This window comes from Hipposideros armiger, unplaced genomic scaffold (genome assembly GCF_001890085.2).
Source record: "Hipposideros armiger isolate ML-2016 unplaced genomic scaffold, ASM189008v1 scaffold_8, whole genome shotgun sequence".
Classification (NCBI taxonomy): domain Eukaryota; kingdom Metazoa; phylum Chordata; class Mammalia; order Chiroptera; family Hipposideridae; genus Hipposideros; species Hipposideros armiger.
This window is the reverse complement of record NW_017731358.1, coordinates 6,477,945-6,500,996: the sequence shown is the minus strand read 5'-3', so window position 1 is coordinate 6,500,996 and position 23,052 is coordinate 6,477,945. Positions and strand designations below refer to the sequence as shown.

Below are 23,052 nucleotides of genomic sequence, written 5' to 3'. Positions count from 1 at the left end.
GGGTGGGCGGGGGGTAGGGGGTAGCGGTCCTCTTGACTTATTCCCATGCCATGGAGTCGGACTGGTTAGCCTGACCCCTCCAACCTCTTCTTCATATCCCACTTCGGGGATTCCCTCCTATGAGAGCATATAATTCCTGGAGGAGGGTTTCCGCAGGCTCCTGGGAGGACTTACAGCCCTTCCCAGCACCACGCACCAAATGAGGAAATGTGAACTCTAAATAATTTATAAACATGTTAAATAAGACTGGTTCTAGCCTTGATCCCTGGGGAGCTCGCTGTTAATACTTCCCTCATTTAACATCAGCCTGAGCCAGACATCATTAGGAAGGGAAATCTCCTTTCCTCTCTTTTAAAAATCATGTAGCTTAAATGGTTTGGGATTATTTGCTGCTTTGAATCATTCCTGTCACTGCTCCCTCCCATTACAGGGATAATTAAGAATTGACTATGGTTGGCAAAAAGCATCGGACAGCCAACTTTGTATTTGGTTTCTCAAGTGCTCCAGTCCTCGCTGCGTCTCTCCCCCGCCCCACACACTCTCCAGTTTTCCTTTCCTTGTTCCTGCAGCCTCGCAGCCCAGGTCCCCCAGCGCCTCCCCCACCTCCAGGTCAGCTGCCCGTAAACATGTTTGGGGCCCCATGGAAACCACACACTGAATGGAGGGAAAGCAGGGGACCATTCACTTTCCTCTTATTCCACTGCCCCACTTCCTTCAGGCACCTTGCCTGGTGTCCCTTAGGCCCAGGGCCAGAGTGTGTTTGTTCGGCTGCCCTGGTCACCCTGGAATGGGGCGGGCTCAGATCCCAGGCCTGTCCCCCAGCTGGTCATTCTTTCTTTCCAGAGTCACTCTCTCTGATGAGCTAAGGCAGGATCAGAGGTTTCAGGAGGAAGAGCTTGTCTCAGGTCATAAAAAGAGGGATTGCCAGCTGGGCAGATCTCCAAGGCTGCCAGCCAGGGCGCTGTGGGGTGAGGTGCCACCTGTCTCCATCCCTCCACCTCCAGCCAAAGAGGCTCCTGCTGATCAGAAAAATCGAGGGGTTTCTAGATAGTCTAAATCTTTGAGGGCAGCCCCAGGGCTGAGGTGGTTGCCTGTATTTCCCTGTCCGCAACCAGAACCACACCACAGGACTTTTTTTTTTCCTTTCTGTCTCCATGTCACTGATTTCTAGTATTCTAAAATCAAGATATTCTTTTTGTATAGTCTAACTGAAACCTTTCCTGATGCAGGTTTGATGAATTATAGGTTGTCCTGGGTTCAGGAAGTTGAAGCCCCACCTCCTTTGTATAATAACCCATCCGAAAAACAAAAACAAACTATAATGACACACAAGGAAGTGAAGCCATCTTTGAAAGGAGATTGAGATTAGAATGAAAAGGTTCTAGAATGAGTGACTGCTCAAGTTCTCTTTCTCCACCTTGATTGTGGTGTAAGGAGCTAACCTTAATATAAACCTGTTACTAAAATATTTATTTTGTAGTTTTCTATATTTGTTCTATAATATTGCAATTTAAAATTAAAAGGAGGGCCGGCCAAGTGGCCCAATTGGTTAAGAGTTAGCTTAAGAGCCCAAGCTCTGAGCAACGGGGCTGCTGGTTCAATTACCACATGGGCCAGTGATGCTATGCCCGAGCTGAGCTGCCGCTGAGCTGCTGCCGAGCTGCCAACAGGTGGCAGGATGGCTCAGCTGGTGAGAACACGTGTTCCTAACAACAAGACTGCCTGTTTTTTTCTGTGTGTTTTTTTTTTTAAGATTTTATTGGGGAATTGGGGGAGGGGAACAGCTTTTGGGGAATCGGGAAAGGGGAACAGACAAGTTGCTGTCCTTTCGTTCTTCAGTCTAGTTGTGGAGGACGTTGCTTCACTGGCCCAAGTTGGCACCATCATTGCTCTCTTCCCAGGTGAGGCAGATTAGTTGCCGGTTTCTGGACGGCGGCTACTGGCCGCTCACGCTGGCTGCTGCTGGCTACACAAGGTAGCCCATGGCAACCCACTGCCACAGGGGTGCAGCCTATGCCGTTGCCGGCGACTCACGGCAGCCCAGCTCCAGGTCAAGCTGTTGTTCAGCATCTTAACTGTGGAGGGCAGTGTCACTGGCCCTCATATGTGGATCCGAACCGGGACCCTCTGGCGTCCCAAGCCAGCTCTTAACCAACGTGCCACTTGGCCAGCCCAAGACTGCCTGTTTGATGGTAGGCTATGCCCACCCGCAACTAAGATTGTAACACAGAACCTTGAGCATAGAGGCCACGAGCTGCCGACGGGTAGCCAGATAGCGACTGGCGCCCTCCACAACTAAGATTGAAGAACAACTTGGTTGGTCCCCTCCCCAATTCCCCAACACTGTTCTCCTCCCCCAATTTCCCAATTATATATAAAATTAAAAGGAAAAATAATCAACACTGATTCTGTCAGTGCCAGTCAGTTGTGTCATCACTCAGGTCCCCTTTGCTATGAGCTTTTCTTTGGGATGAACAACCCCAACTCCTTTAGCATCTCCTCTAAGGTTCAAGACCCCTGCACCAGATGATTAGCCAAAGCCTGTGACAAGTGTCTCAAGGGAGCCTTTCATGCCAGGTGCTGCTGGACCACTTAAAAAGACAGAGAGCTGGGACTTCCTTGAGCTTCCAGAACAGGTTGTATAATTGGTTTAGTAACAGTTATACTTACTAATAAAATATCTATATATATAAAAGAGAATTTGGCTTGAGACTACCTCTCATGGTAACCTGGTAGTGAGGTGGGTGTGGGGAGGCCCATAGCCCTTACCTACTCATAAAGGTTGGAGGGTACTGATGTACCCTGAGAACCTAAGAATCAGGCAGGACCTGGTTGGCCAGTGTCCGTTCATCTCAGCCTGGCACCTAGTAACTGCTCAATAAATGTTAGCTTTGTGAGTCTCTCCATTACCATTGCTGTGAAGGGGCGGGAAGACGGTTGGCAGGGAGCAGGTAAGTGAAGGGAAAAGAGGAAGAAGGAGAGAAGCAAGAGAAGTCATCCGCTGGGTTTGGCCTTTGGTAAGACATTAATTCACCAGCCTCATGATTGGTCCTGCTGTGAAGGGGGGTAAAGAAGTAAATAGCTAGCAAGGCTGCTTGAGGCCACCTTCACCATCCTACAGTGATTTGCTGCAGAGGGTTTGCCCATAGTTCTCCAGGTAATCTTCCCCCTTCTCTTCTCATTGGCTGCCTGCCCCAAGTGGCCTCCTTAGATATTTTGATTTATACGAAATATATATATATGGTCATCTGGAAGACTGAAATATATGTTTCTCATATATATATATATATATATATATATATATATATATATATTTGTCTTCGTCTACAGTTTCTGGCTTACAGCTCCCCAAACCTTTTGAATTTCCTAAGTGATGAGAGCGTAAAGGTGTCTTTGGTTATTTAATGAGGTGATTTGGGAAAGCACCTAAAGATGGGAGCTGGTTGCCAGGGAGCCAACCTTGTGATTAGAGGGCTGGAACTTTCAGTCTCCACCACCGCCACCTCACTACCTGTAGGTTGAATCAGTCGCCAATGGCCAATGATTTAATCAGTTATGACTAGCGCCTCCATAAAAAGCAAAGAGGACGGGGTTCAGAGAGCTCCCAGGATGACGAACACATGGGGATTTGGGGAAAGCGGCACATCTGGAGAGGCCATGGAAGCTCTGTGCCCTTTTCTCACACCTCGCCCTATGTATCGCTTCCATTTGGCTGTTCCCGAGTTATATCCTTTTATAATGAAGTGGTGATCTAGTAAGTAACATGTTTCTCCAAGTTCTGTGAGCCTCTTTAGCAAATTAATCGAACCCAACCAAGGAGAGAGAGGGTCGTGGATACCTCTGATTTATAGCCAGTCGGTCAGAAGTACATGCAAGAGCCTGGACTTGAGATTGGCACTCTGAGTTGGAGGGGGTCATTGAACCTGCAATCTGCAGCCAGTTGGTCAGAAGCACAGGTAACAACCTGGGCTCACGGCTGGCCTCTGAAGTGGGGGGGTAGGAGGGGAGTCTTGTAAAACTGAACACTTAACTTGGGGAATCTGATGCTATCTCCATGTAGATAGTGTCAGAATTCAGCTGAATACTTGGGACACTCTACTGGTGTCTGAGAATTCCTTGCTGGTGTCGCGGAGCCTCCACACACACTGGCATTGGGTCTGGGAACCTTTTTCACTCCCTTAGGCTCATTCACAAAGGGCCATCGCCCAGGTATTGGAAGCTGCAGACGGGGGTCTACAGGCCCAGAGCAGGACTTCCCTTTGGGTCTGCCTGCCCCACCTCCCACCCTCACTGCTAATGAAGATGCCTAACAGCTCCTGTTATGGCCAGGGGATGGACTCATTGCTAGGAGGGTGTCTGGGTTTGACACTGAAGTTCTCTTTCTTTGTCTCTTGTCAGTTGGGGGCTGTCAATCTGTCCATGTCTCTTTATGTCCATCTGTGGTCTTCAGTTTGGGCCCATGTCTGGATCTATTTGCTTTTCCCCTCTATGACACTCTCGGGCTCCCTGCTCCAACCAAAAGCCATGGTGGAATTCTGGGCACATCATAAATGTTTTTCTTTAAGAATAATGGCAAAGGAAGCTACAGAGGAAGATTTTAATTCTAAATCTATTCAACACAGGAGATTCCCCAGGGACAAGACTGAAAATGTGAAGGCCCAGGACAAAAAATACGTTAGGGAAAAAATAATTTCTCCCTCTGCATGGTCCCAAGGACTTCCTTGAAATAAATTATTTCAAATATACATTTGTATGCTGAAATTTTTAGGATGAATAAAGTGTTTAGAATGGGGTGTTTTTACATTCCCAAACCGTTTCTAAAAATTATGCAATAGGATTTTATGTTAAACAAGCTGCATCAATCTTTTCGTCTGCATATAATGATGCACCTTGTTTGACATTCCTTTCTAAATGACCTACAGAAAAATCAATTGTTCCTGGGAGTCCAAGTACATTTCCTCCTATAAGTACAGAGGGAAGTAAAATAAATTACTTTAATATCAAGTATGGGACAATTTTGTCCTCAGCAACTTAAGTTGTTGTTCTAGTACTGGATCTAGGATTCAAAGGCAGATCCGCAGAGAGGTGAGAGGGGAATGGCCACAGCAAAACCAAACACAAAACATGCCCAGCTGCTCGAAGCTGCAGGCAGTGGACATCTTTGGAGTTTGCGTCAAGAAAGCTGGGGGGAGAGGGGTCTCCCAAGCAAATCCCCCTCCAACATGGTGGCCACACTATTGTCTAGCTCCAATCTGCCCTGAGTCTTCTGCATGTGAAAGACATGGAGCCATATTTAGAAAAACATGGTGTAAAGCAAGAGTTAAATTAACATGTGAAAAAGGAGAGACGCCCCTCCCAATCTAGGCAAATCTTCAGTTTTCAGGACTCTGGGAAAATGATAAAAATGAAGTGTTGGAAGAATCAAAACTGACTCAAGGTGATGGTTCAGAGAATGAGGCTGATTAGACAAAGTTGTATAGCGCAAATTGTGTTCAATGAGATTTAAAGATTCCTCCTTTCTTTTCACGATTCCTTTTCTGAAAATAAGTGCTTTTTCTGTGTCTCGCCAACACCAAGTCCAGAAAACATAATACGGTCCTTTGTCTTACTCTAAGTATATTGTAGATGGATTCTTTCGTTCAAAGTTTTGCCTACTTCTTAAAAACTCTCAGAAGAGAAGGGCTACTCGACTTCTGAAAGGGCAGGCGCTTCTGTAACAGGAAACTTGGAATTATTAGTAGAATAAGCTGTAACATACAAATTGATATACACAACAAGCTAATTTTACTTTTTAAAAGTCAGTTATATACAACCATTTTGATGTTCCAAAACAAAGGGACATCAGATCTTGTCCCTTTCACCCCATTTTCAGGTCAAATCACCAAAAAAAAAAAAGTTTTATACATATGTCCATTTTCTTCCTAATATTTATAAAAACAATCTCTTGTTATTCCTGTGCCTCCCAAATTTCTGAGAATGTTTAAATTCAAGATAAGACACCCGTGGTGATCACCAAAAGGCAGAAGGAGAGGCAGGATGGGGCACAGGACGGAGAGGCAGGCTCCAGACACATGTGTGCATGTGTGGGTCCTTTTGTGTGTCTGTGTGTGTTGGTCCTCCCCCTCCTCCCTGCAGCCGCTGAGGTTAACCCCATAACCCTACATTCCCTCCACCCCTCTTCAAAAGAGATTTGAAATTCTTTCCCAAACTTTGCTGCACTTTCCATGAGAATGGGGACGTTTCTGCATAAAACATGAGTTTGGGAGGGCAGGGAGCAAGTTGGACAGGGGTGGGGGGAGGGCCTGCAGGCTTGGGGGAGCCTCGGGGAATTGGGGGAGTGGGCAAGGAGAACAGAGAGGTGGGGGGAGGGGAGGGAGGCTGTTTTCTCAGGCTGCAATTCTTGCAAGCTCCTTGGAGACCGGAGGAGACCAGAGAAAGGCCGGGAAAGGTCTCAGCTGGGGCCGCAGTGGAAAGGGGATCTGAGCCTGACCCAACAGGAGTTTGAGGACCTCCAGGAAACCTATGCCAGCAGTCTGCACCGAGGAAAGAGAGGGGGTTTGTGCGAGGGGAGAAAAGGCAGGAGGGAGAAAGTCCATATTAAACACTGAGAACCCTGACACTGTCCCCTCCTAGAAGGCCGGTTCACACTGGAGGGCAGGGACAAAGGTTCTATTTCTTTTAGTGTCATCACAGAATCCAGCCCAGGGCCAGGCCTTTTATATTCTGTTTTGTGAAATGACTGCAGGTGGCCAGACAGGATTCTTAGCCGGTAATCAGCACCCCAGCAAGTAGGATTTAGGGGTTTGCAAGAGGTCTTCACACCAACAAACTGGTTATTAGTATTGCTTGAATTAACTCAGGGATGGGCTAAATGCCAGCAGCAGGAGAGAGATGTTAGGGCATTCTGCTCCTCTGGGGAGAGGCGGTATTAAAGTCGCTGGGGCAGTGCTCTCCCCAGAGGCTCTGAAAGGGCAGGCCTGTTTATGCTGCCGCTGCTGCTATAGGGAGCCTGTGGGCAGGATCAGAGCGGAGGATCAGAGCCAGGCATCCTGAGAGGAGAGGCGGGCTCTCAGGTTCATGGTGGGCAGCACAGATGCCCAGTGTTGTTCGCTAGATTGCAGGCCCGCCTCTGCAGGTTCCTCCCTAAAGGGACGGGGATGGGAAACCACCTGAAGTCCTTTCTGGAAAAAGCTGGGGTATAAATAGGGAGCTTTGTTTTGTTTTGTTTGGAATTTTGAGAATTGAATGACGACCTCAAGATAACTGGCCTCTCTACAGAATGTGGCTCCAGGATTTTTGCAAGTCACTAGTTAACTGCAAGGTGGGAAATGATGAGACCAGCTCTAGTGCTGCAGTTGGAAGCCCTACCCCCACAGTGTTCTAGGGCCGTGGTCCTCAGCATCATGCTGAACCCAGGTTGCTGGGCTCTGACCCTGGAGTGTCTGATTCTGCGGTTCAGAAGGAGCCCTGAGAATCTGCATTTCTAACAAGTTCTCAGGTGACGCTGATGTTGCTGGTTCAAGGACCACACCACACTGTGAGGACTCCAGTTCCAGGACACCCCTTCATTTTATATATGAGGAACAGGCACTGGGGCTGTAATAGTAGAGTCAGGTATAAAAGCCCCTTTCCCTGAGTCCCTCCCCCACTGGCATAGGAGAATGTGGAGGTGAGTTCAAAAGGAGAAGAAAAACACCAGACGCAGTTAAAATCAAACACACTCCCTCTCTATCTCCTATGGGGTCAGGTAGGGTCTACAGAAACACCAGTCACCTGGGTCTCGCTGGAGGGTCCGAATGGACAACTGGAGAGCAAGTGATGGGTCCCAAAGTCGGAAAGGCAGACAGCAGGAGGAGGAGAGGTAAGGAGGGAGCAAACAGATTGCCGACAGCAATTAACCCAGAGAGGTTGAATCGAGGGGCAGTGGAGAGTCTCCTGCCAGCCCTGGGGGCAGAGACTAACCAGCTCCTCTAGGACTTGGCAGTTTGGGAGCAGCCCCCCTACTTCCAGCTGTGACTTGACCTCCACAGCTCAGTTATCTCCAGAAAGCCTTAAGGTGGGGCTTGGGAAGCTCTGCTGGGAGAATAGCCAGAAAACCAATTAGTCTGGACCTCAACTGGGCTCCCACAGCTGTGTGAGGGCCACCACATCTCAATCAGCCTGGGTCTTCCCCTAGACTGTGAGCTTCTGGAAGCCAGAGACAGCGTCATCTAGCACAGGGCAGGTATGCAATCAATAAAAGTTGGGTAAAGAAAAATGAATGCAGCCCTCCTGCTCTGTCTTCAGTATAATTCCTCAAGAGCAATCACCTCTGTTTAAGCTTTCAGCGTAAAGCTCCCAGGCTGGGATGGCAAGCGGGGCTCCATTTACTAATTGGCATGTAATGTACATGGGCAGGAGTCCCCGTCTCCAAAATGCCCTCTCCACATCTCTCTTCTTGCTCCACGAAGGGGAAAAAATCCTTTCTGACCAGCACATGTTCTGTCAGAGTCAATGCCCCTATGTGGGGGACTGGGCTGGGAACCCCTGAACCTGTTAGAAGCTTTTCATGCCCACCCATCCAGTTCCCAGGCTCACAGCCCCATTTCCCAGCAGCTACACAGAGGCCGCTGGTGGGCTAGAGAGTTCGGGTCACTGCCTGATGTTGCTCAGGCTCAGGTGGTGGTGAGAAAGGTCCCTCCTGCAAAGCTGCACTATGGCTTCTCCCTGTAATCTGACCTTGAACTGGCCCACCAAGGCCCTGGATGGATTTCCTGGTCTGTGCCTGGTCTCATATACATATGATTATGCCCTCTGTGGGAGCACATGAAGGCCTCTGACCCTCTAAGTGACATCTCTGTCCCTGTTCCATACTAGGTGAATCTCATGTCAGTCCTAGAAGTTACATACACCCAGGCCTGGCCCTGTGCCCCTATATGACCAGCCAGCTCAGAAGAGAATAGACACATGGTAGGTGGGCACCCGGCTCCATCCTGGGATCATGAAACTGCAGACCTCGGAGCATTACCACACTATGGGAACAAAAACTGCAAATCAAGAACTGTTTATTGCTCCAAAGCTGCCCATACAATGAAAACCGCCTCCCCTTTTCCAATGCCCATCCAGCTTTTCAGACAAAACTGGCTCATTGAAGGAGATGGGGCCAGGAAAAGAGGGGAAGGTCAAAGGCTCCCAAATAGTTGCTGTGGAAAACAGATTCTGTGTAGTTAGGCAGAGGACATGGAGACTCAGGGCCTCTGGACAATATGCTGTGGCTTATCTGGTGTGACTAGATCCCAGGTAGCACTGTGCAGCCACTCCTCCCATCCCTGCTCTTTAGATGCTGTTTGTTTGGGGATTGTAAACTTAGCCGCCAGAATCAAGCATCATTAGGAGATAAAATCTGCTGCAAATGGATCACACAAGGCATTGCAAAGCCCAGCAGGCGGATTAAGAGATGATTTGCAGGTTTGTGCCACCTGAAGCACCTCTCTGCTCTATTCCACAAATCAGTATTTGGCAATAATTTCTCTGCAACACGAGGCTTCCTGTAAGTTCCGCTTCTGTTGTGGGGGATGGAAGAGCCTGCATTCTAGCTCTGAAGAAAAATTTCAGTAGAGTAGATGTGAGGCGGGAAAATAAGGGTTGGCACTTGCCTACTCAAGGAGGAAGGAAGGGTACTTCTTAGCCAACTTCTCTACCTGCCCCCCAAACTGTCAGAAAAAGGTATCTGAGGGCTTCACACACACAGACACACACACACACACACACACACACACACACACATGCACATATGCACGCATGCACACACGCAGACAGGCATGCACTCACACGCATGCACAGTGCTGCCTTCCACCTACATTATAGGTTCTAAACATCTCCTTCATGAAGCCCTCCTGGACTGATGAAAAATAAGACCACCATGACCCCACAGTGATTCTGATAAACAAGAGACTCAAGAGGCTCCTTCTCCCCCTATTTGCTCTTCCTCAGAAGTATTTCACCTAGAGGATGAGACGTAACCCAAGCAAGGTACAGGATCCTCTCAGTTGGCTTCTTTATTGGTGCCTAATAGGGTGTCTGTCTCACTCTGCAAGCTCCCCAAGGCAGGATTTGCCTCCACATCATTCACTCAGTACAGGATCCAGAAAGCTATAGCAAGTGCATGTGCATATATGCACACATGTGTGCATGCTCACATATGCCCTGGGCGCTGAACCTACCCTGGCCTCCATGCCACTTGTGGCTTTCAAGCAAACATCAGGAGGGAACGGTGGTACCCTGCAGTGGAAGTTCTCTTCCCAGCCTCATGCCCCACAGATGAAGGCCCTACCCAGGCTCCCTGAGCCTCACCACCACATTTCCACTAGGAAGACCTGGAAGTTGATGGAGACTTGGGAGGACTAGAAATGATTCTCTGCTTAAACTGGGTGGGAACGTGAGCAAAACGGGAGCCCAGAGCCCAGGTGTCTGCATTCCTAGGCCAGCAATGGCTACACTTTACTTGGCCATGCGGAGACCCAGTCCCATTAGGCCAAAGGCCACGTGAGAGCCAAAAGAAAGAATGTAGTGGCCGCAGCGTTAACAGGAACCAGGTTCTCAACTAGAGTAATGTTGCTCTCGGGGGAACATTTGGTAATGTCTGCAGACATTTTTGATTGTCACAAATGAGGGTGCTACTGATGGGGAGAAGCCATGGATGCTGCTAACCATCCTACAAGGCCCAGGAAAGTCCTCCACTACCAAGAACTACGCAGCCCCAAGTGGCAGTGGCGCTGCCGTTGAAAAGCCCTGCCCTAGACACTGCTGCTGCCCACGGGGCATCATGACATGATTTCAGAATCACAGCTCAGGATTTTCCAGCGAATCTAAATCACTGTTCTCCATCTCTGCCTTGGATTTCAGACAGGCCCCAAAGGATCAGGATATATTGGGGGAGTGGGGTGCAGAGTTGTCCTCCACACAAACTCCTGGAAAAGTTGGAGTTACTCCCCAAAGTGTTGTCAGAAGTCATCACTTCCAAACATACTTATTGTATGAAACTTATAGAGACATCAGCAAAGACTACAATTACAAGGGAGCAGAAAACACCATCACAGACACGTTCGGAATGCAAGAAAGATGGACATTCCCATGGAGTGACACCAGACAGCTGAGAGCCCCTACAGGGAGCATGGCTCCACTCAGCAGGTAGGACCTCCCCGACTCCTTATTCCCAGAGGCCGTCCAGCCTCAGAACATAACCAGAACCAGCAAGGACGACGGTTTAGATGGGTAAGCAGGGTCCCTGAGTCCCAAGGGCTGCGTCTCCCTCAGCCTCTTGTCGTCTCATTTTGTACACTACAGGTGGGGGTCTGCCACTGTTCCAATGCCCTTTCCTGGTGGTGCTGGCAGCAACCCGGCCCTCAGGACCCAGCAGTCTACGGTCTGAGGGAGCACATAGAAGAACTGAAAGGCCCTTCTCAGGGGCCTCAGGATGATGATGTCAGGGCGGGAGGAAAAGAAAAGGACAACCTCACTGTGTCCTCAGCGCTTTCACCAACTGGGTTTGGCAGCAACAGTGCGAGTTGGCCCCAAACCCTGGAACACCTATAAGTAGTGGGCATTTCAGGGGTGCCATGCCTCCACACACTCTCAGGCACACCTGTACCCAACTAGGGGAGGGAGACAGTGAGAGAAGCTTCTCCTTCCAGGTTCCCCTTGCTCCTGAGAAAAACACCTGCAGCCCCAGTTCTGAAGCCCCACTTAACTCACGCCCCAGTTGGCCCTGCTCCCTGTATCTTCCATCCCACCCACCTGGCAGGAGGTAAGGCAAACTAACGCCTAGTCTCTGAAAATAAAGCTGCAGAGCTAGTCCGCTGTGACTCACATGGGCATGGCCAGCAAGCATAGAAAGGGGTGTCTGTCCAGTACTCACCACTAGCAGCTCAGCCGCGGGGTGGGATAATCAGACAGCGGCAGGCAAGAGAAACAATCCTGGGGAAGCCGGCACCGTCAGCCCAACCTTCCAACAGTCCGTCACAGCCATCAGAGCCAGGGAAGCAGCAGAGCTCTCCCACTCCTCACCCCCACCCCCCTGCCCCCTGCACCAGTGCTCAGAACCCCAGCCCCCCGCTGGGAGCAGACTCAGGGCTGCAGGCACCCAGACCTCCAAAAGGGGCTGGGCGCTTCCCTGGGCTGATGAGGGCTCGAGTCTCTGCTAGTGTTTTTCAGTCCAGGGGACCAGGACTGCTGCTACTGCTTTCAGAGAGAAAACACTTCCCTATACGATCAACCCAGGTTGCTGCGCTGAGGCTAGCAAGAAAACATCTCCATCCTGTCTGGTGGTGGCTCCAGGTGACTGAGTCTGGCTGCAATGAAAGCAGGACACATGCAGCAGCCCGCCCGGAATGGCTCCAATTGTCCCTCACATTGCGGAGCCTGCTCCCAGCGCCAGACAAAAGCGCTGGAAACGGCTCGCAGCCCCAGTGACACACCAATCAGACTGTCCTCCGGGCCGAGCCCCAGCCACCCCACCAAGGCTGGCTTCCTCTCCTGAGTTTCCTCAAAGGCACCTGAGGAGAGTTGAGGATGATTTATGCTCACAGAGTGGCTTGCTCATCCCAGAAATAACTCCAACTTTGGCTGGACCAGAGAGCAGTGGCATCATGCCCTGACTTAGGGAGAGGGAGAAAGAGGGACCTGCCAGTTTGTGTGTGTGAGCAGGAGAGGGGCGTGAGAGGCAGGTTGTGTGTCTCTTCCTGGGGTGTCTGTCCCTCTCTGATCTCCATCCAATTCCGCTCTCTCCTGGATTTTGAGGGGGTGGGGGAATGGATGGTGAGAGACTCACAGATGCCAGAACAGGCAGGAGACACCATCCCTTCCGCCTGGAGGGTGATACCGCCACCCCTCTAGCTCCTGCCACCTCCACAGCTGCTGCTGTCAGCAGTCGGCTTCCTCTGCGGAGCCCACTCTGGTAACAACTTGGGGGGAACAAACAGCATTTCACAAAAGCGCCTGAGGCACAGTTCCTCTTTTTTCCAGCCCGGGTCCTTTCCTAGCCCCTTTTTGGTCACTGCCCTCCCTGCCCTCCTATCCCAATGCCCACTCTCTAGAATACAGAGATCCCAGAAGCCTTCCCCCACCTGCTCCCATCTCAGAGCCATGTCTGTCTTCACTCCATTCCGGGGCTCCTGGGCTGAGGGGAGGAGAAGCCGGCCACATGGGGCTTCCCGTCAGCCACCGACTTCCTTCACTTTCCTGTACCGCAGCCTCCCACCAAGATGTGTCACAGTAACAAGGGTAGGTGGTACCCACAGGTTATCTGCACATTTTGTCCTGACAGAAAACAGGACTGGAGAGAGTGGTGGCGAGGGGTTGAGCATATCCATGGCTTATCTCCCCACTTCTATAAGCTGAATCATCTCTCTGTTTCATGCCCTGGCTACCACAGAGCAGGACTCTATCTGTGGCTCTAACATCACCACCACTCAGGGCCACCCCAGGCTTCTGAGGAACCCTATTAGCTTGACCATGCAAGGTGACCACCTCAGCAGCTGGGTACTGTGGGTCACTGCCTAGGCTCAAGGGTTAGGCAGAGCCAGGACTTTAAAACATAGTAACTGTGCGATCTTGAGCAAATTGCTAAATCCCTGAGATTCAGTGTCCCTGTATGAAAATCAGGAATGTTAATATCTACTTCCTAGGATTGTTGTGAGAATCGAATGAGATAAAATATTTAAGGTGCTACCCACATGTCTGGCTCACATCAGGCCCTCGGGGAACGCTGGATCCTGGTTTCCTTCTTCTACGGAATCCAGAGACGGATGTGATTGCTCTTGCAACCGGAAGCAGCCTGTGGGTGGGCTGCTTCAAGGAGGAGAAGAGCCCAGCTCTGAGGAGCTAAGAGAGGTGTTTAGAAGGAGCAGAGCCAGGGCGTAAATCTAGGGTGGATCGGCTGAGGGGTGACGTGTTGGAAAATGGAGTCCCGCAGAGGAGGCAAGGCATAAAACAGGGTAAGCCACGCTGGAGAACTGGACTCCTGCAAGGGCTACAGGAATCATAAGAGAGAACCTGGCAGAGTGCTAGGGGTGGAGAAAGCCCCTCATCCAGGAGAAATGTTAGTCTGGGTTTTTCTGGAACAGAATCCAGGGACCGTGGCAGGGAATAGCTGTATCAGTACCTACAGTCAAAAGCCAAAATGGACAACCTGAGGCCTAAATAGAAAAGAGCCAAGTTTCTCTGTAAACCAAGTGGGAAATAAAAGAAACGGCCCATGCTATACCAGAAAACCCTCAATAACCACCAATGCCCATACAGATGATGGGACGATCACAACCTAAGGATCTGGAACTGGAGACAGCCCCTGGGCAGAAGAGGCTGTAATCATGGGTTGACCATGGAGGTCTCGCTTTATACCTAAAATGGGCCACACATGGTTTGCATCCTAAAACTCCCTCTGGCAGAGGAAGACTTAAAAAAGCATGGCAACCCAAGCTTACAAGGTAGGCCTTGCTCTTTTGGATAGCGAGGGGGGAGAGGAAGGGGCAGCACCGTTGGGGTAGGGAAGAAGTGTTGGCCAGGAATGCACATGTTAGCACCTCAAAAGAGGCAGCCCACTATCATGGAGAGATTGGGGAGCCGGAAGGTTTGGGTTCTAACCCCCAATTCTGCCAACAAGGGTTGGGCTGCTGGCCTTCTCTGGCCCACTGTATCTTCCTCCTTGAAATGAGGCTAGATCTGTGGTCTTCAAATTTTTATTTCAGCAGCGGAATCCATTCTTCAAATGAAATCTTAGCTAGAACATCTAGATCAGATGGAAGCAGAGGTAAACCAGTGTGTAGGGGGCTGGACCCTGGATGCTTAGCTTCTCTCATCAGTTCTCAAGGTAGCTCAGAGGAACCCCAGAGCACCCCAAATACAACATGAAACTACAATACTGGCAGTCGCTGAGGGCTTTTCACATCTCTGATGCCAGGGCTTTTTATCCCCAGGGAAAGTTAACTATACACCAGCTGGAGGGCCCAGCATGAGAGAGTCTCAGGGGAGAGAAGAGATTTCACCCCAACCCCCACCCCGCCCCCAAGACACAGCACCTGTCGAGGCTGCAGGTCCTGCAGCAGAGGCTGCTGAAAGTGGGAGCTGTGGCTACAGATGGCAGAAGGGAGGCCATTCTGGTCCCAGGCTCCAGGGTGACAAATGTACTACACAGAGAGGCCAGATGGATGGCCCTGCCTTTGGCACCGAGGCGCCTCAAGGAAACACTGGGCTGCTTTTCATACCCTGGATCGTTGCAGGCTCCCTCTCTCCCCAGCCCAGCCAAACGATAAATCTCGCCTGCCAGGGGAGCTGGCTGCCCTGACCCCGGCCCTGCGCTTGCCCCCTCCCCCCACCCCATCTTGGCCTTCCCTCATGCCAAGATGGGGGTCAGGCCCGAGCAGCAGGAGGGGTTATGTGTGGAGCTGGGCCCTCATGGACTCCGGGTCCTGTCCTGGTTTGGCTTTTCAGAATGTTCTTCGTCTAGATTGTTCTCTTTTTGTCTTTTGAGTCCTTTCCTCCTCCTGTCCCGGATTCTACCATGGGCCTTTACCATGTCCCCATCACACCAGAGTTATTAGTCTGACAGAAGCTGGGAAGTTCCATGACGCCTCAAAGCCCAAGACTGCCTTCTCCCTGCCCCAGGTGTCTGGAAAGAAAGCAGGAGGGGCATTCTTCCTGTTCCAGCCCCACTGGACTGTTCTCATTCATCCAGGCGAAGGCTCCTCAGTGGAGATGCAGACACGGTGGGCCATCAGCGCCCCCACCTCCAGACTCTCTGTCTCCCACAGGGAGCCTCACCAAGGGCCTCATCTTTGGTTATATCTTTCCCATGCCCACCCTCTCTCCTGTAGCCATCTCCCCAGGAAAGGAAAGGTTCAGAAAAGCATCTCCCCTGGCTCCCCACCCCCACCCTCTCAGCCTCTCTTCTCGGTGCTTTTCTTGTGAATCCAGCACATTACTCCGTGTGGTACTTTACGGTTTGTAACCTGCTTGTTTACCCTTCACGACAGTGGTAGCCCCAGCTCCATGTTTTAGGTGTGGGAGCTGAGCTCAGAGGGTCTGGCTTGTTGGTGACAGGATGGAGACTAGGACTTCAAGCTCTGTTTCTCCCTTTATCGTGGCTTTCTTCTCCTCACCTCTCTTCAGCTTCCCTCACTTTTCCTTCCTCTCCTCTATCTCCATCCTCCTTTCTCCTCCTTTCTTTGGGGTACCTCCTCTCAATCGTTCCTTTGCTTCCCCAAAAGATCTCCAGGTCTATCTGAGATCAGAACAGGTGGGAACCTCAGGACCATCTCACCCTATTCCTTGGTTTACAGGTGATGAGGCTGAAGCCACATTAGCTGGCTGGGTCCCCAGGCCGCTCCCCTGTCTCCACCAGGGCACTGTGGGGGGTTGTGGGAGGCCAGGAGGGGTAATGGATTTCTTAAGTCATCCTGATTTTATTACTTGAAGCATTTCTAGGACAGGACTCAGACAAATGCTCACTGGTTTGTTCCCTCCCTCCTTCTGCAGCAGAGATCTTCCATCTCTGCCCAATTTCACTTGGAAGTGAAAGGTCAAGGTCATGTTTCTGCAGGCAAAGTCACCAGCAGGGGGAGTCTCTGAGAAGCGTATCAGCTCCCTGCCTCCAAGCCGAGTGGGTTTCTCTCCTAATTGGCTCTCCCTCAGGCAGAGATTTCCACCACCTCTATGGGTCAGCCTTTCTTGTCCTCAGACCTCACATTAGGGCTTTCCCCTCTTAGAAGCGGTGGCAGGCACTATCTGAGTATGCCATGCTGACCACGGTTTTCAGCTCTCTTACCGTAGATCGGACACCCCCACACCAGCCTGATCTTTCCCATTCCGATGGCTGGTGCCTAAAATCCATGCCCCAGGGTGGCTTTGCAAACCCTCTTGGAGTGTTCTGAATAAGCAGGGAGGCCGGCTTCACCCTAGTTGGGGTCAGCTGCTCAGAGCAGCCAGCAGATGTGGCCGGCAGATGGGAGGAGCGGGCTGGGTAGGGCAGAAAGGACATGGGCTTTGGAATCGAGAAGCTTGGGCTGGATTCTGATCTAGCACATATGAGCTCCTTGACCTGGAGAGAGTCACTCCTCTAAACCTCCATTTCTCATCCATGACACGGCTGGGATAGAAGTTCCAGGCTTATTGATTTCACCCGGTGAAAGAGAATTAAAGGACGATGCAGGGGACCATGTTCCGGAAATGGAGGTAAGGCAGGAGAAGTGCTATTCCCCAGGTCTGCCGAGCTGCCCGTATTCCACTCCATCATCATGGCTCCAAGACCACCCTGCAAGGCGCCTCATTTTCTTTTAGGTCAGTGCCTAGCTTCCTCTCTGTGTGGCTCTGTTCCTAACTCCTGGCCTCCTTGAGTCCCCAGGTAGGAGCCTGTGACTCTATGCTGCCTCATTCCAGGGGTTCCATTTGGTGAAGACATAGTCCAAATCTCATCTGCTCAAGTCATTACAAGTGGAGAGATTTACTTCTGAGGCCTTCATTATCACCTAATTGTGTTCTCACTAAAAATTCATTAATTAGCCATTCTAAAGCTGTCAGCACATTTAAATAGACTCATAGACTTACAGACTTTTAGAGTTGGAAGAGAACTTCAGCAAGTTTAACCTGTTCAACCCCCTCATGTTAGAAATGAGGTGAGGCCCAAACAGGTTAAGTGACTCAACCAAGGTCACACAGCAGGCTAGTAATGAAACCCAAGCCACTGAGTTCCAGCCCAGAGACTCTCCTTCTTAAAGAAAAGCAATGTCACCCCTCACTTTCTATCATCTATCCTTTTCCCAAAGGAGCCATTCTAGATTGAGATATGACCCCAGATAAGAAAATATAAATGTGGAGTTTCAAGTAGATTAAAAAACAAACAGGGCGGGCCGAGTGGCATGATGGTTAAGAACTGGCTTGGGACGCCAGAGGGCCCCGGTTCAGATCCCACATATGAGGGCCAGTGACACTGCCCTCTACAGCTAAGATGCTGAACAACAGCTCAACCTGGAGCTGGGCTGCCATGAGTCGCCGGCGACAGCATAGGCTGCAGCCCCTGCTGCAGTGGGTTGCCATGGGCTACCGTATGTAGCCAGCAGCCAGCGTGAGCGGCCAGCAGCCGCAGTGAGCAGCCGTCCAGAAGCCAGCGACTGATCTGCCTGACCCAGGAAGAGTGCAATGATGGTGCCAACTTGGGCCAGTGAAGCAACGTCCTCCACAACTAGACTGAAGAACAAAAGGACAGCAACTTGTCTGTTCCCCTTCCCCAATTCTCCAGCACTGTTCCCATCCCCCAATTCCCCAATTAAAAAAAAAAACACAAAACACCACAGAGGATGGTATATGTACCTGAGCCATATGATGATCAGCTGTAACATGCAAATGAGCCTCCTGCCTCCTGGGGGTGAGGGCAGCCATGACCCTCCCCTTCCTGGGAAACAGCATACATACAGACTGGACCTATGGAGCCAGCTGGCTCTGTAGATTAAATACAGATTCTTGGCCTCCGCCTGGACATCCTGACTCAGAATCTCTGCAGTGGGGCCCAAGAATCTGCGTTTCAGAGTAGCGTAGGCTGAGTTTCTAAAAAAGAAACAACAGCAAACGTACACAACAACTATGGCGACGGGGGAAAAGAGAACGAGCAGCGGAGGTAGGCGCCTAATAAAAGGAACAGAGGGCAGCCCTCCAGAATGATCTAATGGAACGAGGGTGGGAGGGAGGGAGAGCTGACAATGGAGAGCAGTGTCAAGGAAGCACAGGTACTGAGCGGGTGGCTCAGGTCCCGGGCCCTGGGTAAGTGCCCATCCCTGGAGCCAAGGTTCTCAGTCATGGTGGCCATGGGCCCAGCTGTTTATGAGGCAAGTGTTTGCCAGGACAACAGTTTCAACCTGAGGCCAAGCGGGGTGGCCCTGGAGGCCCAGGCAGGAATTGCCAATGCCTCTACAGCACTCAGTATGCAACAGCTACCGTCCCAAATCTTTATGCATGTTAATAAATCGAATCCTATTTAAACTCTGCGAAGTGGGGGCAGTGTTATCACCCCACGCTCTGAGGAGGAAACTGGCTAGGAAACTAGCCACAGGGACAGTAAGTGGCAGAGCAGGGACTCAGACCTTCTCTGACTCCTCCACTCCTCTGCCTCTGGACATCAGAGGCTGGTCATTCGGCCCGGGGTGCACAGTATTTCTCAACAGGGGGAGCCTATGGCTTGTGTTGGGGGCTGTAGCTTCCTTGTGCACTGCAGGGGTTTAGTGTCCCTGGTCTCTGCCATCGAATGATAAATGAGGTTCCCAAGTCACCCTGACAACCGTAAACAGCCCCACACTTTCAGACACCTGTGAGTGTGGTGGTGGGTCCAACCCAGGAGCAGCACTGGAGGTAAAAATCAAGAATGGAGTGGAGAGATGCACTGAACCCCAGAGGCTTGGCCTCACTCTGCAAGGGACTGTGCTGGAAAGGGAGCTGGCCGAACCATAGGAAGCGTACCTGGGGGGAGCAGGGAAGATTTTGTATCTAAGAACCCCTCAAAGCTCAGGGTACTGGTCTGCTGCAGGAGGGGTGGGGAAGGATGATGCTGAAGCAAAAAGAAAAGAAGTGAGAAGAACCCATAAAATCAGACACCCAAGGCTTGAAATGGAAACCACAGGTGAGTCTGAGTGTGAGATTCACCTCCACTGCCTTCGGTTGACCTCTCCATATTCTCTCACATGGTGGCAAAGACTGGCCACAGCTCTCAGAATCTCAGAGGGTGAGGTTTCTTTCTGCAGAGGCCTGGATAGCAGTAGGAGTATCATGGAGAAAAAAGGGAACAAGTCTGAGAGCCCAAGCCATAGGCTTTGGAGAGGAAACTATCTCCCCCAACCCCCCATTTTTTTTTTAACCTTGGCTGCTGGTTGGCAGCAGGAAATTCATGAATTGGGTTGGGAGAGCCCTCTGCTGTGCCCTGTTGTAGGGACCCCCTCCCCCATCTCCTCATCAGATGTGGCATTCGGGCAGGGTGGGGAACCTTGGAACTTTCCTTTTGTAGTATTCAACGCACCAAACTGCATCCAACTCTTTTTTTCCCACCTCTCTCCTTTAAAATTTCCAGGGACCCAAAACCCAGAATGTATTTGCAATGTACTAAAGAATACATTTCGACAATGTAAGCTAAGTCCCACCCACTCATCCCCCTAAAAGCCCAGGCCTGAAGACTTCCCATTCATTAGAGGCAGAAGGAGTGAGCACAGATAATCCATAAAGCAGATCACTAAGACGCAATGACATTCCTTGGGTATTTATTAGGTAACTTAGTCCTTTGAAAACTCTGAAATTCTACTCTAAAAGGTAAATGCTAGCTGTTGTACATCATGCAAGAACAATGCAAAACATAATCCTTGCCCTCCAGGAAACAAGATATACACGCTATGTCATTTTCGAAACAATGTCAGAATAAGTGTTCTACACAATTTCTATTGATGTTTGGAAGTGGCGAGATCAGCTCAACGGGCTGTGCATCCCAGCGAGTCAAGCATCGTTAGAGAGGTCCTGGTGGGAGAAATCCAAGTTCAGGAAAACAAAAATGGGTTAGGTCCCTGGGGCAATGTGGAGGGAGAAGGGAAGAGGCGACTTGAGAGCATCATTCTGGGGGCTCTGTGCTGGGTCCAGGCAGACAGGCATTGTGGATGGGGGGGGGGTAGCTACCTTTTAAACTATTCAGTGAACCCAGCGTGTGGTATACTGAAGGAGCCCTTCACATTATTGATATATACGGGGGAAGGCATTCCCTCAGAAGCAGACCTACTTCAGGCCTCCCAAACATGCCTTTGTGTGGATAACCATTGTGAGACACGCCTGAAGCAAGAAACACTGAAGTCGCACAGCTCGTTTTTGGCTGCAAAACTTGCAAGAGCAGAGGAACAGAGGCAAACCCCTGCTCTTCTTCCATTGGAGAGAACAACCCAATTTGGAGAATAAGCACCAGTTAGCTATGTGAGAAGCTCAAGCTGTGAATCCTGAAGAGCTTTAACCTAATGGGGAATTGCAATTCTTCAGCAGTGGCGGGCAGGGGCAGCCCCATCCTGATCATATGTTATTTATGTCTCTTAGCGACCATCAGAGCACCTGTTTAGGAGAAGTCTTATGAGAGAGACTCCTTTTTGAGGACAGGGTTATTTATTCTGAAAAAAAGTGCTTTGGATGCCATTTCAAAATTAAATTTGTTAAGAACTAATTATGCAATTAAGCTTCATGTAAATCCACTGACCTTTGGTTTTCTTATCTGTAAAATGATGATGACCGGCGCTACCTATTTCTGAGATAAGGATGAGGTAGCGCTTTGTAAGCTGAAAAGCACTGCAAAAGCAAATGACCAAAGTCGAGGGTTTGTGGTATGTCTTTAACATCCTAATAAACCTGATAGGTAAAGAGCAACAAGCACATATACGTAATTGCCAACAGGAAGGAGAAAACACCCTGCTGATACATGCAGACTGCTGAGTTTAAATCAGTTTAAGAATTTTTTGAATGTTCAATTAAGTGCAAGGTACTCTGAAAAGTACAGGGGGTACAAAGGTGAATGAGAAGCAGTCACTACCCATCTGGAAAAATCTCAGGAAGAAATAAGCCCCCACATCAAAATAAAAAACCAAAGTTTTGGGAAACCAAAACAGAGTAGCAAAACCTTCAGGCTTCATGCAGACCCTGCTCACTATGATTTCATGGATTCCATATTTATCCACTGGTATCCTTTTAGTTACAAGTCACCAAGAACCCAACTCAATCCAAAGGGGCTTAAACCGAAGAAAATCTAATCATTCACATGAGAGGAGGTTTAAAGGTTCAAAAAAGAAAAAATCCAGTTCATAGTTCTTTCCACCTCTCCACTCTGCCAGCTTCTGTAATTCCACATCCCACTCTGCCATTCCCTAGTAGGCTTTTGCCCAAAGAAAGTTCTGGAAGTTATAATTTGGCTGCCAAGAGCAATCAGGGCTGTGTGTCTCCTCATTTACATTTACTTGGAGAATGATTTCCTGTGGGTCTCTATTACTGATGAGAAAGAACTTTCCCAGAAATCAGCTGAGAACCTCTCTTCCAATCCCATTAGCCAAAATGGTGTCACATGTCCATCTACAGCCCAAACACTGACAAAGGAAGAGTGTCCCCTTAAACTAATCAAGAGTACTTAGGCGGAGGTCAATCCTGAATTTCATTGCTGCTACTCAGGGAGAGGGGTGTAGAATGGATGAGGGGAAATTAACCACGAGATGCCCTACTCCGTTATAAGGACTTACGTTATCCATGTGCCAAGCCCATATAATAAATGCAAATGAAAAGTGAAGAGGCATTTGCTTTAGGCAGGTATATTGTGTCTAGCAAGAAGGGACATCAGTCAGCAAGCGCAGCTGGAAAAACTAAAAAGCAGGCCCAACAACTCAAAACCTCAGGGGGCCATTTGGATAAGCAAGTCGTCCCATAAACCCCACTGAATTATAGCCCAGAGTCCATTAATTAAAGCTCCTAACATACCCTTGGGACATCAAGAAAAGGTTACATTTGTGCTTGCGCGACTCTATGTAAAAAGGCAGGGATGCATGTAATACATTTTATAGAAAATCACAAACATAGTGCCTAACAATTTTTAAGCAGTGTTGCTTAAAGGGCCAAATTTTAACGCTAGTTAAAAAACTGTGAAATTTAGAATGACCCACCCCCGCTTCTCTGGAGAGCTGGGACTTAACGTGCAGACTGCAAACATGTCACACCACGTGCAGTAAGATGTCATGGCAGGCCTTCCCCCAGGCTCCTTCGCTGATGAAAATTGATTGCCCCTCATCTCCCAACTGGATGGCTGATTACCAATGACAAACAAATAGTAGGTATTGGCATTGTGATGTTGCTCATCTAGAACAAATATTCAGACTCCCAGCTCCACCTCGACCTATCAAATCAGAATCAGACAGGTGTAGACCATACTGTCTTTCCTTAAAGCTCCGCTAGTAAATCTGATGCTCAGCCAGACCAAACCTCACAGTACCTCTCTAAGAATCCAGAATGCGCTGTAGGAAAAGCCCTCCGGAT

The 23,052-nt window shown here is 49.8% G+C and overlaps 1 protein-coding gene across 4 annotated transcripts in view; it reads right to left on the bottom strand.

Annotated features, from left to right (window-relative positions):
• The window catches only part of SEMA5B (semaphorin 5B), a 134,693-nt gene that overhangs the window by 78,012 nt on the left and 33,629 nt on the right, over positions 1-23,052 (bottom strand). The window contains exon 1 of one of the 4 annotated variants that reach the window (XM_019652591.1): positions 11,897-11,922. The exons of the other annotated variants lie outside the window; for them this stretch is intronic. The gene's annotated coding sequence lies outside the window, so the exon portion shown is untranslated. Of the gene's footprint in view, positions 1-11,896; positions 11,923-23,052 lie in introns of those variants that run through there. 4 annotated transcript variants of the gene reach the window in all.